Source organism: Myripristis murdjan, chromosome 5, assembly GCF_902150065.1.
Source record: "Myripristis murdjan chromosome 5, fMyrMur1.1, whole genome shotgun sequence".
NCBI lineage: Eukaryota > Metazoa > Chordata > Actinopteri > Holocentriformes > Holocentridae > Myripristis > Myripristis murdjan.
In genome coordinates, this window is record NC_043984.1 from 22,804,028 (window position 1) to 22,819,778 (window position 15,751).

A 15,751-nucleotide genomic window follows, 5' to 3' on the forward strand; every position below is an offset into this window, starting at 1 on the left:
CAATGGGCAGAGGGACCAGCATCGCATGGAAGTAAACTTGGACATAAAATGTGGTCTGTTGTGTACTGTGCACACATACATGTCGTTATGCACATGCATGTACAGTGATAACCAGAGATAATCTCATTTCATTCATGGGGAAATTCATAAACAACTTGCAGTTATTTACACATGATTGTGAATTACCTCTGTGTTCAGTGGACCGTAAATATTTACATTAAACAGCAGCAGCACTGCCACAACTTATAGATCCATGGTTATTTGTAGCCTAGTTGCAGAGAACAACATTTCATAGGCTGTGGATGTAAAGCAAAGTTTAAAAGGGCCGTTATTAACCTTTTACAAAGAAGCTGCATGCTGCTTTTCCCTCTCTGTGAAAGGAGCCTGGATAACAAAGCTAGCCTTATGCAGTGTACAATTCACCTCCCAGAAGAAGGAGAGCCATTTGCGGTCTTAGTAAAACCCACTGGCTACTCATCACCCTGGACCTTAAGGAGAGGAAGAGTCAGGGATAGAAGACAGATAGAGAGGAGGAAGAGGAGGTTAGGTACTCATGTGGAAAAGGAGACCCTCTAGTAGTAATTAAGCTCTTGGCCATTACTCTTCTCTGACCACTACAACCCCCAAGGAAACGAGTCTTATACCTCATATTTACTGTATGATCTTTGTCTCGATAGAGATCCGCTTCCAGGGGCGGTTATTCCCAGAGCAGACATTACTCTTGTGGCAGTGACCTGGGCCACCAGAGAAGGCTTCCCCAGAGAGAGAGAGAGCATCTCTGCATAAGAGCACTGCCACTGGGTTCAATGGAAGAACCAATAGTGAGAGACGTGTGAGTGTGTGTGTGTGTGTGTCTGTAGAGAGAGAGAGAGAGAGTGAGAGAGAGGACGATACATACAAGAAAAAAACAAAGAGGGAAGGTGAATAGATTGTGTTGAGAAGCTATGAATAGTTTCTTTTACAGCCTGAGCCGACAGATACTGACCTTGTGTGTGTGTGTGTGTGTGTGTGTGTGCGCGCGCGCGTGTGTGTGTGTGTGTTTTTGTGTAAGCAGCGAGAGGAGTCTTTGTGAAAGTGATGCCACTGGAAAGACTTGATTTATCACACTGTGTTAGAGAGAGAAAGAGAGAGGCGATATGACAGCTTTATCAAGCCACTGTTCCAGATCTCCATTAGCACACTATGCCAGGGGAGGGAAACAGATGGGTGTGTGAGTTCTGGTGTTTGTCTGTGTGTGTGTGTGTGTTTGTGGTTGTGTGTGTGTGTGTGTGTGTGTGTGTGTGTGTGTGTGTGTGTGTGTGCCTGTCTGTAACACATTGGCGATCGATCCTTACCGATGATGACTGCATCCTGCTGTGCTCCCTTTGGCCACCTTTGCACTCCACTTAACATTTTTTTGTTTATTTTTTTTTTTTTCTGTATCTCCTACTGTTTGTCTGTTTGCTTATAGGGAAGGCAATCAGTGATGTCTGCATGCATATGTGCTTGTATCTGTGTGTGTGTTTGCGTTTGTTAAAGAAAAAGAATGTCAGCTTTTCATTGGACAATAGTTACCCCTATAATTGAAAAAAAAGAAAAAAAAAAAAAAAACACAAAGCAATCATTAGCTTATGTATCACAATTTTCCAGTAACTCAGAATATGCATACATAAGGACATATGTACACACATGCAAGCACTCATGAATGAACACACAGCTTGCAGAGAAGACATCTAAAAATGAATACTAACCTTAATTAACACTTTCCTTAAGTTACGTAGTTCCAGTCACTATGGTAACACCAGTGCCAAAGCTATGGCAGATTATGACTAAAAGCTATACTAGCTGACTGGGCTATTATCGGAAATATTCAACCACAAAGCCAGGTAACATGAAATGCAGGCTTCACAAATCCGAAAACTCAACTCTCATAAACAACAGACAAAAGGTTGCTGTTTTTTTCAGAGGAGCTAAAAATACAGAGGAGCCTTATCGCACAAAAATGTCAGCCAGAGAAGATGCCAACTGGAGCCGCTTCAGCAGACGTGTTTTCAGTGGCCTGTGTTCATGTGCAACCTGCATATCCTAGATAGGTAATGATGAGCCACACTGAAGCAGGGCGCACTGCAAACCTGGGTTAGAAATAGCTGGTAGCCATACCAACAGAAGGAGACATACGGTTTTGTGACAAGTGAAAGAAGAACAGACGGAAATTGAAATTGAAATAGAGGTAAAGATAAAGAAGTAGACACAAGCAGACAGAGGGATATGCCTGGCAGCCAGACAGGTATACAGAATCACACTGTTCAATTCTCAAACCACCTGGAAAAGTCTGGACAGATAAGCTGAGTGAACATCACTCTCCTCTCCTTCAACAGCTACCACCAGGGTGCTCTTGAGCAATGTGCTTCACCACTAACTGCTAAGTGGAGCTGCTCAGTGGCCAAGACTAATTGAAATGGACAGCTCGCTGGTGTGAATAGATGTTTGTGTATCAGTTATGATGCATTTTTGCCTGGGAAAACTGAATTCTCAGAAATTCACAGCTGCGACTATGTGTCTGCACTGTGTCCAAGGTCTTGCCAGCAAAGTGCCCTCTAAGAAAGCATAAATCAATTGTGCTACACTGGGAAGAAAGCCAGTATAATCTATTAATGTAATTGGTGTAAGTGAATCTTCATCTCAAGTCCTTGGTTAAAAGTAGGTCTGAAACAAATACGACAGCAGAGACAGGAGGAATGCTGAAAGCCATGTGAGAGGTTAAAGGATGCATTAGTAGCTTGTGTCGTGTCAAGGAAATGGCTCACAGAATATAAAATTCCTTTGCTTAAACAGTGCCACAGCCAATCAAAAAACAGGGAGCAGAATCATACTCTGTACCTGCCAAATGTCAGAGCAGAGGCATCACACCAGTAAAAATGAATTTCATGCTTTTCTTAATTAGTGTACATACTTGCAGGATTTGAATATATTACATCCTCCCAGTACATAAGTTCTGATCCTGATGAAGGTCCCTCTTTTACTTGTTTCTCACAAACGCTGCTTGTGGCAATTCAAAATTGTTGTGCATTTTTCTCTGTCTCTCTAACAAATGGGCTTAAAGGCATCTGAAGCACACGATCTGCAAGTGTGGCAACGCTACACTGGAGAACTGAAGCGTGGCATGAGGCCACATTTGCAGCCTCCGATCCCACTGTGGCTTTCCAACAGTTCAGCCTGTTGTGCATTTCATCGTCATCTGAACAGCCCACAATTTAGTACTTAAAATACAATTGCAGTAAACATAGACAACTGTGTTTACAGAAATAGAAAGCAAATGAGAGGCTATGAGACGGTTGATTATATTTTCGCTTTGAAATTCAAGCATGGTTCAAGCTATTGTGCCGTTTAAATGGTGAGGGGCGATACTGTGACGGCATATGGGATTGTGGATCAGTTTAAAAGAATAATGTTGTGAGAATACTGGCAATAGCATTGGACTGACTTGTCTGTCGAAAAAGACAAAGTAGATTGTTCTAGGAATGAGGGCTCAGAGCCAGTATATAGAGATTCCCCCCATTCATCAGCTTCACAAATAGAGATGGATGCTAAGTTACTGCTATATTAGCCACATCTATCTCTGGGAGACATCAATCTCTGACAAAGAGGAAAGAATACAGGGATGGGGGTGGAGTTGGGTGGGCACAGAGCAGCAGGTGGGGAGAGAGAAAACTATATAGAGAATTGAAAATATCCTTGCTGTGGAAAGCATTTTACTTTGCTGTAATTGCCTTGTTGTGGGTGTTATAGGCCACAGTCATACCAATGAGCTCAGAGCGAACATGCTTACCGTTCAGTAACGCTCATACTCATGGATCTCTGTGGCAAAGTGCCTAATACAACTGTGTTCAAATTTAAAGCACACATTGCAGCGCAATACACCTATAAGGGGCATGTTATAAACATGTATAGAACATCTAAGGTTGTGTTTTCCTGTTTAGCACCCAGAAAGCATGTGTGCATTTATAATTATCAAAATGCCAATGTATTGCTATCACAAAGATGTTGTGTTACACCAAATGAAATGATGAAGACTATACCATTTAGGAAAACTTTAGACTCATACTTGGAGAACAAAACTACAATAGAGAGGATTTGAACAGCCAGGTATTTCAGTATACATAGCATTTCATGAACTCTGGATTTAAACTTTCAGTGCCAGAATGAATGAGAACAAAATCGTTATTTCGCAAATGGTCTCTAGTCTCATCCGGGTTCTTCACCAAGCACTGATATAATACTCACATGTAAGCAGCACATTCTACAAACTGACAGCTACAAATCTCTGCAAGAGTGACAAATCTTGACACTATGTGATTAAATTTGGATACTGACCCAAAAGCTCTTATGATGCGGATGTAAACATCCCTGGCTGTTGCTTCATGCGGGACTGCCTGGGGCCAACTGTTAGAGACAGGCAGACTGTGGTGTCTGGCTTGGTTTGTCATCATACCCAGCTGGGTATCCTGCCTCTGCATACATGCCTCTATTCGCATTCAAAAACCATTTCCTCCCATTGCACTACATTGCTGTAGTACTGTACATTGATACTCAGGGACTATACACACAATAAAAGGCCATGCTCGCTCAAACACACCTCTTCCTCTTCACCCCCTCTCACCATCCTCCTGTCCTCTCCTCTCCTTATCTCCCTTCCCCTTGACTTCATTTAGTACTCCTCTATCTTCATTTCATCTCTCTCTCTTCCGTGGTTCCTAATTGAGGAGTATTTGTCATTTCCACCCTTGCTGCAGAATTCCGGTTTTGTCTCAAATATGCCATTTACTAAGTACTCTATTTACCGTATTGACCCGAATAAAAGACGACCCTGATTTTAAGACGACCCCTCTTTTTCAAGACCCTTTTTTGGAAAAATACTTTTTATATGGACATTCTGCAACACCAGCCCGTGCTAGCTTTAAACTCAGTTCGGGGTATGTTGAGCTCTGTGGCAGCTTCAAGTGCTTTTTGCTGCATCACAGCCCTCGTAACGGGCAGTCCTTCACTACGTTTCTCATTCACAAAATCACACACCCTCCTGTCAATCTCGTTGAATCGACCAGTTTGTGGACCACAAAAAGCCCTTCTCTGGCTGTGGGCATTTTTTAGCTCTTCTTTCTGAGACCGCCACCGTCTCATATTGCACTCATGGCCAGGGTTAAGGGATGTTTATTTACCTTGACAGTTTCAGAGGTAACTTCAGAAAGCGTCCAACTGACAGCCGGAGCGGCATGTCAGCTGGCTGCTACATTCAAGCAGGTGGCGGCGCACACCAGCCGGCCCACCTGATACCGGCTGGTGCCTCGGTCAGCACCGCGCCCACCCGGTCAGGTCGGCCGCGGCGCACACAGACTGCCATATATACCTTTCACCATAAATCAACTTTTGTTTATACGCGGTTGCAGCAGCACAATGGACAGCGACACAGACAACATGGTTGATTATTGATTGCGCGACGCGGCCATTCGCCGGTAATCGCGCTGCGCATTAAACGATTTTGCGGAGGCAGGAAGAAAGTTGCATGATTTACGTTGTATCCACGTTCGTGCGCCGCGTGCGTGACCATGCATGTGCTCGTGCATGAATGCCCGTACTGTGCTGGAGCACACCCCTTCCAACCGTGCCAGAGCGGGGGAAGTGTACACATTCAAGCATGGAACATATGCAAGTACAATACATGTGTATTTGCTTAGACCCCCAATATAAGACGAGGGCGTTTTTTCTGGGCATTTTCAATGGAAAAAATATCGTCTGATATTCAGATCAATACGGTATAACACCTACTTGTAATGCAAAACATGATAAATGCTAAACACAGTTTTGACACACTCCTGGAGGATTCATGGAAAATGCAATCTCATTTCAAACAAACATTGCATGGTCAAAACAATCTTCTGTAAGTAAGTAAGTAAACAGTCAACTGTAAGTAACAAAACTGACCATTGCATGTTGTGGTAGCTGGCTGTAGGCCTTTTTGTCTATCATTTGTTCTTGAGTAAGTCAATTAACCCCCATGTGCTATAATGGAGCTACGGAGTGGCCAAATGGTGTGATTATCTGGGAAGTCTGAGTCAGCTGCAAATCAACATTGCATTCACACATGCTGTTTCACAGGAAAATCAAACATGGAAGAAAAACAATACGCAAAAGTGGACTTGATGCAAATTTCTCTGCTTTTTTCTTTGAAAATGTAATTATGGTTACTAAGTAGGAAATTTATTTTTCCTGGAAGTCTCAGGTATTGGACCCACCCACCAGCCCCCGAATGCACCTGCAGATCTGCAATGATAATAACTTTGACATGATTTAATTAGGGCAAGAATGTTCGCTGTGATGGATTACCTATGTCAAGCAAGTTTGTGTCCCTGCAACTTGATTTTCAAAATGAAACGAATAAAAATGAATGGGTAGAGTACGATAAACACATTCAAACAAACAAAATATACAAAGTAAACTGGGAAATGGCTGAGAGTAATGAAAATTTTGAGTACAGTGTAGACCTTGGCCTAAAGCATGAATTGAAACTGATAACGACCTTTGACACTGCTCATTTTAGTGTAATTTGATCAAGACATCTAAATTTACTTTATTTACTTATTTACTAAATTATTTAAGTAAGGGATAATGCCCGACGAGGTGTCCATTATCAGAAATTAATGGACGACGCGGAGTCGTGAACCGTCCGATACCGGCTCTCAAACTCCTCAAACTGGCAACACTGTATTCTCCTCCTTCCTTAGTCGACTGGACAGAGGCATAAAACAGTCGCAAAATGTCATTGAGAGTAGTGGCAGTGTAGCTCTCAAAGTTGATGTCCATGTTTTTCTGAGCCAGGAAGTCTCTTAATGTTTTAACTGCCCATTTCGTGGTTTTCTTTGTGTTTACCTCGTCCTTGTCATCCTCTAAAGTGTTCAATTCCTCTGATGTCACCTCCTTGTGTCGCATCTCCTTCTTATATTCTCTTCTCTCTTTCTCTTCTGCTGCATCCCAGTCTTCAAAATTATCAAATTCACCAAATAGGTTGAAGGAAACTACAAAATCACTCATGTTTTGTCTAGTGTCTTGCCGCTGTGATAAATAAACTGTAAAATAACGTATGTTAACATATGTTCTGAGTTTCTGTTGCCAAGGTTACCAACTGGCGTTTGAGTCAGCGCAATAATTTAGAACAATCAGGCTATTTGACCGGAACTTTTTTTTTTTTACAGGTGTCCTATAACACATTTTAACGGACACCCTGCAGTCAATCAGAATCGAGTATTCACCCAGACCATGGTAAAATTGTAGATATCCGATTTTTATTCATTATGAGCACAATAACACTTTTGTAAAAGGATGCACTAATATAATGAACAGCAATGCAAAGTAAGAAAATGACCTCATAATTTCTTAATGCATAGGGACTAGTTCAACACTCCACCTTGGTATTTATTCTCAAGGAATGAGCAGGAATTTGAAATAATTAGGGAAATTAGCTGATGATCAAACTGTCTGCATTCAGGCCATGTCCTTCCACCCTATCTGCATACCAGCAAATGTCTCACCAATTTGTTCTGTTCTGCAAGGAACTTTTTTTTGTTTGTTTTTAGTTTTTTTCCTTGCAAGCACAGCATAAACCAAAGGATGCCTGGTGCAATTAATTTTTCACTTATGTAAACACACTGTTTGCTATCACACAAGCAAACTACACAGGAGCGGCACACAAAAATACCTAGCTGAATGTTTGGATAATCGTAATTCATGCTCCTTATGGTAACATAATTCCCCATATTGCTGCTTATTACTGCAAGAAATGCGAACCTCTCTCGCTCTCGCTGGCTCGATCGCTCACTCCCTCAATCAGCTTGCCAATCCGATTTTCACAAACAATCCACCAAAGTAATTATGTCTCACAACTGTTCAATTCAACCATCGACAAGGGAAGAGTGACTACTTAAAGATTTTTCCTGTTTATTCAAATCAGAAGTAACAGGTCTGATATAACCAGTAAATGCTTTGTTTCTTTAATAATATAGGGCAATTGAATGGGATACATATTATATTCTATAATAGTGCAGAATGGGATATAACTTTAGTAATAATAATTTTGTCCTCTTTAATAAAACATGGATTTGGAGCCTATGGCAAGAGAGTATACAGTTCTGTATAATCTGAGGCAGTCCAAAAAGAACAGAGTGTTTGATGTTGAGATGAAACAAATGTCTTGTGCAGCTTCATCTCTCTCTGTCTCTCTCTCTCTTTCTCTCTCTCTCTCACACACAAATGCATACACAATTTCCCTCTATTTTTCCTTCTCCTTCTCCTTTTTCCTTAAAATTAGTTTAATTGGAATATTTTAGTAGTTGGGAGTGGGAGGGTGGTGTCTTGCATCAGGTTGTGATGCCATATATCATAGTGATTAGATTCAACAAAAAGTTATGGGATGAAAGTTTTAACTAATGTGTCAAGCCATATATAAATTAAAATGCCAACTAGGAAAATTTGTCAAAGACAAATATTAAAAATTAAAACATGAAGCCTCCAAACAACGGTTCAATTATTATGGGTTCTGACAGTCTAACACTGATTTCAGTATTTTCAGATATACAAAATATTCGGAATATTAAAATGTTAAATGTTAAATGATAAGCAGTATTCATTGTTTCCCCCAGAAACGTATTCTTAGCAGGGTGACAAACCATTAAAAACAATGGTAATTTCCACTCCCCCATCAGGCTTTGACTGTCACTGAACCAAGACACCGCCAGTCACAATGAGAACCGATATTTGCATACAACACTGTGCTCAACCGCAGATTGACAGCAGCACAAGTTTAACTTCCTTTCTACAGTGTCCATCTCTTGCTGCTGGCGAGCTCTGATTTGCAACCACTGATCCTGTTTGCTAATGCGATTTGTGAAAGAGAGCAGTAGCACATCCAAAAGCCTTGATCATTGCATTAAAAACAAAAGTGCAAAGTCAGCTTGAAGAGGCAAATTAAACGCAGACTCAGCGGAACCACAGGGGCTCAATGAAGAGCTTAAACTAAAATTTGTTCTGTGATTTAGTATTTTTTTTAATGAAACATTATGGATTTGTGCAACCTCCGTGCTCTGGTCTTGTGTTGTTGCAGCATGTTGGATTCTGACTGGCTGCATCCTCACTGGCTGAATGTGTTTCTGCTAGGCCAGTGTTTACGTTCTCCCGCTGATCTTAGACTTGTGTTTTTAATATTACCATCAAACCTTCTTGAGAGCTGACACTTACTGCTGGATGATATTCAATTTATTATGATTCATATGTATCCTAAGTGTATATTAGCCTTGAAACTGTGATATAGTCACTTTTTTTCTTTTCGCTTCCTTTTTTTTTTCTATGTGATGTTTCTCGTATTAGGTCTAATTCCCTAAATTTCTGCCCCACATTCTGAACCCTGCAACAGCACCAGGTCATTATTGGCTCTTGGCTCCAGTCAGCAGAGGTGCAGACGGGTTACCCATTAGTTTGTGACCCACAGAGGGCACGATGATACAAGATATGCCTCACATTTTAGGTTGTCAATCCTAACCTGACATGTAACTTTAACCTGTGTAATATGATATATCATATTTTGGATTGGATTCTGACTTATGGTCTTATGTCTCTATGTTCATGGTGAAGTGTTAGGCGTTAAGAACTGGCAATATCTTCTCAGGGGTGTGGCTGACTTAATTTTGCAATTTTCAACACCAGTGTTATCCTGGCGATAAGCGCTATCTTGGCATTTTCTGGGGAAAGGGGGCTGGCACAGGAGGTAAAGCTGCTAGTAGGAGGAATACATTATTAACAAGTAGAGTTTGGGTAGACTTCTTATTCGATTTAAAACACTGCACTCCCTGCTGCATGACAGACCTGGCATTTTCTGGTGGGAGATTTCAGCCTAGCCTCTCTGGCTTCTGTGACTGCATGTGCAGTACATGTAGAGCAGACATACACAGCACCCAAACATGAATACATACTGCACAAATATGTCGGCAGAATGTCCCTTTTTAAGGTGAAATTATGTCTCTGGAGATGGTTACAACCGGGTCACCATGTTCTGTGTATAACAATGGTGGTGTCATATACAGTATTTCAGCATAATCGTTCACAAGATTGTTTTTTACAATACTTAGATTAAGTACTATAGTTGGTGTGCCAGTACAACCAAGACTATTAAAGATCACCTCTGCTCAAAATGTGTTTTTCTTATGCTTATGTCCCCTAAAATGGCTGACCTTGACTGTACTGACTTATAACTGCAAGGTTCATCACTAGAGAGGTGTTTTCACATTGCCCTACTGAAGGGAGAGGTGTCTGTACACTTCCCCAGGACAGTGTTGTGGAAAATTCAGTGACTTACACAGCTCCCGATGATACTTCAATGAATTGGCCCTCCAGTGGTTCCGTGTTAAAGAATTTAATCATCCTTGCTTTTATCCCTGTCCTCTATTTGGGGCCTGAGCTTTATTTGTTTGTGCCATTATTGGGTACCAGCTTTTATTTGATGAAATACAGTATGTGGATTTTTTCATTGTAGCCATTTGCATTTGTTTGTGACAGCCTCATTAGGGTTAAAATGAGTCTGGTGCATCTGGTGTTGTGGGAAAAGGATATTCGACTATCACTTGCGGTACTGGAAGATTCACTAGCATCACTGATGCATTTTTGCATGTAACCTTCATCAGAGCCTGTGAAACAATTAATTTGAAATTTATATATGCTATTACAGTACATGAAATGTGTTATCAACAAAGAAGCCACATGTAAAAACACATTGGCTTGACTAATACAGCACATCCTTGTTTGCAGTACTGCAGGTGTTGGTGGCACCCCCTCTTTCCCAGTGTGACCTGTCCATTCCATGCAGCTTGTTAGCAGGTGATGTTATGCCAGACTATATTTCCCACCTCCACAGCATATCAAGTTCTTTATCAGAATTGATTTGGAGCCCATGGCAACATCATGATAGCTGCAGAGTGTCTCGCTGATCCAAAACATGTCATCTGGTTCAGCTGACTTTATAAAAGGCAACATCATTTCTTATTTATAGTTTCATGGCATGAGAGAGATTAATATAATGCAAGCTTGTCTGGCTGAAATCAAATTCACACCTCCAAATGTGGTTCTGCATTACACAAGTGCTCGCAATCCTGCATAAACATGAGCACACATGTGCACGCACATCCTGGCACTGGTTAAACTTTTAGGAGTGTGTATGTAAGTGCATGCTTTTGTGTGTGTATGGATGTGTGTTCTTCCTTGTGTGCTTGAGTGATCTCAAAGGGAATCAGTGAAGAATACAGAGCAGAAAACAAAGACTGCCAAGTGGTTTTGAGGCCACACAGTGTGATACATTCATTGCCAGTCAATGTTAATTACTTCTCTGAGCCTAACAAAACAAATCTGCCTTCTCAAGACTGTTACACCAGAATACCCTAACCAACATTTCCTCCAAAATCAATCAATATGGAAGGCTCTGCTGACTTAATGAATAGTGTCTAGTCTTTTCTTCTCACATATTCAGTGGCAACCTGTGTCAAAAACCTGCTAGCCAGCCAGCTATTGTGTTACCTTCAGATTAACAATAACAGACTGCTATCAAGATTTTTATACACTGTTACTGCCTCCGTCTGTCCCTAACACACACATGCACACAGACTCAGACACACACACACACACACACACACACACACACACACACACACATACGCACACAAGCACAGACACACACACACACACACACACACACACACACACACAGCTACCTTCTCAGTGGTCATTCTGTCTCACTCTCTCTTTTTACCTTCTAGTGCCTTTGACAATAATGAAAAACACAATGGCTGCTTCACAATTCAAAAAGTATTCATTTCAGGAAGATTAAAGGCAATACAATTAGCTGAAAAGAGTGGATGAGTACAAAGAGACATGATCAAAATGCACACTTATGCGTTCATGTGCCATTTTCACAAGGCACATTGTGTAAGTGCATGCATGTTGACAGAGACCAAAAATAATTCAGAGATTTAGAATTATAATGCATGCAATGCATTTCAGCTCTAAATTGCAATGTATTTTAATTAAACCTGTCAAAGGAAATGTGTAAACATACAATTAATTTGAGGAGCTCAAAGTATTATTAAAAAAAAAAAAAAATGAACACAAATTAACACAATGTTCAATTTTTAACCACTTTTGACCCTTAACCCCCCTTGACGTCACAAATGGCACAGCACCTGCTGCCAGCACCGAGTTAGTTGAAAACTCATAACAAACAAAATGAATGACATTTCAGGAATCTTCCTGATGGATCTCTGGACAGAAATAAAATCATTTCTACATTCTGCGACATTGAAGTTATGTTGGAGCACGAGTTTACAGCTAAATGCCAAACATGTTTTTGCTAGTACTTCCAATGATCGTAGTAGTGTCTCGAGCAGCGACGTTCTTCAAACCACACATGTGGAGTGCATAAAGGGCAAATCTGTCAAAACAGTGCAAGACCACTGCAACTGTTGCCATGGACTGCAGACCCATCAGCGTTATTTAAGACAACGTTCTGAAAAACATCATGCAGATTGCATCGAGGAATCCATACAAAAGTGGAATTGTAAGCAATCAAGTAATTTAATGCATTTTAAGTATGTAATCAATCTTGATTAGTTCACGACTACCTTGTGATTAACTCAAAAAATGAATCATATGACAGTCTTAATGTTAATATTCTGTTCTCTCACAGGAAGTCATGTTTGTTTGAGCTGTGAAACTTCAAGAGATAAAGGCCGTGGTGCTTGTACATAAAGGCAGGCACAGAGAGAGACAGCAAGTCAAACAGAGACAGAGACCTGAAGCTTGTAGACACAGAAGAGAAAGTGAGCAGGGGGACAGAGCATGGAGCTGCAGGTCAGGGCTCAGGGTGCACAGCTCATAACAGCATGTCCAACAGAACGGCATGCAGACAGCTGTACTCACTCCTGACACAAGGACATACTGCATGTTGTATCTGTTTGTGCATGCTTGTGAGTGTGTATGTGTATCAGAGAAAGAGAAATAAAGCCTGACTAGTAGCAGGTAGAGAGAGAACAAGACGACGGATCAGGAGAGATGTGAGAAATAATAAATGTTCTAGACAGTCTCTCCTGTCGGCTGAGCAAAGCACAGACCAATCTCTTGACATATTCAAGCAATGGAATACGAGTGATTTCTCATTAGCACAGAAATATGAAAACAAACCCCACTGTGTGACACCTATACTGGTGCAATGCATCACTTTCTTTGTGTAAGGGTGTGTGTGCACCATTGTGAGTGTGCATTTTTTTTTTTTTTTTTTTTGGTTGTTTCTGCTCACTGGTTGTCTTTGTTTATGTGTGTGTCTGCCAGCTCCTTTATGCCAATGGCTATTTCTCTAAGAAGATTAAAACACAAGTGCTTCACATCCTCTCCACGTAATTTATGAAGCTGATGATCAATATTTCCATGCAGCTTCACACATGCCCCACGGTTTCACTCCTCTCCACCAGGCTTATCTGCACTTCAAGGCCCTGAGCATTTCCGCCTCGGGGTAAATGTCTGATGGCCTTTGATTACAAAGAAACAGATGTAAATGTGCACCCATATCACATCTCAGTCAGATCAGTCACAATTGTGGCTACACATTCTGGCCCTGCCACAAACTTCAAACTTCAGTGTCTTCAGTTCCCTCTGAACTGGGATTTGTCTCGCAAAGCAAGTTCAAGATATGGTTGAGGTATCTTTGCCTGCCAATGGCTTCACAAAACCAATAGCAAAACTATAAAAAGAAATTGGAACTGGACTATAAGCAATTGTGCAATCATGTAAGCATGCTACCCACAATGCCAACATATTAAGTAGACTGTAGAAGAGGGATGTATGAAAAATAAATGGATTACTAATATTTGTTATGTTCTCTAAAGAGGAACTAATTATTTATCATTACACAGGATATGATGTTAACATCCTTTGATATTGAGGGGTCACATGGAGGCTGCTGAACGATTTTCTATTCGCAAAGTTCGTCTTACATTCTGGAGTAAGTGCCATCTAAGGTATCAGTCATTATTGGGAATCCTTGTAAAATAATTTCCGTGCACTTGAGATGCACCATTACTTTTACTCACTATTGGCAGGCTAACTATAGTATAGTAATAATGTAAGCTATCTGGTATTTGATAGAGGCCTCTCTTAATAGCCAGAGTGGGGAAATGGCATTGAATGTCACTGAAAACATTCATTATATCTCTGCTGAAATAAATCAAAAAGGGAAAGAAGAAAGGTTCCCTTCTTCCTGTCTGTGCACCTGAGCCCACATGGTCCTCAAGGGTTGTTGATGCCATTTCTTTACAGAGGTGCTTGGTCAGGAGGTAGGCTTTTTATATATTTGAATGTGATAACCTCAACATAGCCTTGTAGGGAGCAGGTTAGCTGTGCAGCACAAGTTACCCGAGTTATCTACTCCAGTTCAAAGCACGCCACTGTAACAAACGAAAAGCCCACTGTTAGCTTGCCAACCAACTAATCTTGCTTTGTGAGATAGGCCCCTAGTCTTTGTACGCCTGCCAACAGTGTAGCAATAGACTTTCCTCTACTTCCCTGAGAAAAAAAAAAAAAAAACATACAATCAAAACAGGCAGCATCTTCTTGAACAGTGCACTAATGTAATTGCTTTTTGCAGCTTTTTTGGGGATGATATATCGGCAAATCTGGCTTTAATATCAAGCCTTCAAGCATGCAAAGTTAAGATATAATTTGATTCTAACTACTATATGTGTCTGTGATTGTAATGACTGTCATCCGACCGTCAGTATGCACTGGATGCTGGATATCCCCATCCTACAGCTAAACTGTTGCTGCGGTTCAACCGCCAAAATGCTGTTTGGCTGTTCGCCTAACAGCCTATCACTGAACTGTTTCCTATATTGGGCCATGGTTCTCCAAGGACCTGAACACATTAACCGAAAGCGTTATCTCTTCCAAAGCCAATTTAAAATCATCTGCCATCTGCGGCTTATTTAAGTTGCTGTGTATTTTTGGCAATTTTGTGCCATCTACGTGAGGATATCAGTTTGCTCTAGGGTGAAGATTTGGTGCTGCGAGCGTTCCTGGCTGTTGGAGGCTGTAATGCCCAATGAACTGCTTTTAGAGCGAAGGAAAGGAGACAATTTGATTGGTCATGATTGAAGGCTGGCCCACATAAATATTTTCCTCCTAATTGGGCTCGATTTTCAACTGCACAGCAGATGTACCATGTGTAGCGGGCCACCAAGTTGCCACAAATTCATTGCCATGCCCCGTGCATTTTTGCTCGTCACCTTTGGTCCTGCACCACTGATTCACAAAAATAGAAACCTACATGATTCTCTCAGCCAGTCTGGGAGCTCAAGCTGAGGAGACAAGCATTAATTTGGGTAATTTTACTGGGTGCTTTGCTCTTTTCTTTAATAACAATAATTATCTGTTGAAAACATCTGTAGAATGTGCTCTGTCTACCCTCTCTTCCTCTGCTTCTCTTTCCAATCAATGTGTCTGTCTTTCCTTCTCTTGTCTCTCTCTAAATCACCCACACTCTTTTCCTCCCCCTCAAGCTTCCTCATGCCCTTTCTTTCCTGCTCGAGTCACACTATTTCACTTTCCCTGTCTACACCCCACCACACACACATATATACGCCTTTCATCTTTCTTTCTTTATTTAACCAGGCTAAACCCTTGAGTAATGAGC

The 15,751-nt window shown here is 41.1% G+C and overlaps 1 protein-coding gene across 3 annotated transcripts in view; it reads right to left on the minus strand.

Moving 5' to 3' along the window:
* cpne5b (copine Vb) overlaps nucleotides 1-15,751 on the minus strand; it is a 129,081-nt gene that overhangs the window by 68,251 nt on the left and 45,079 nt on the right. The gene's annotated exons all lie outside the window — the stretch shown is intronic.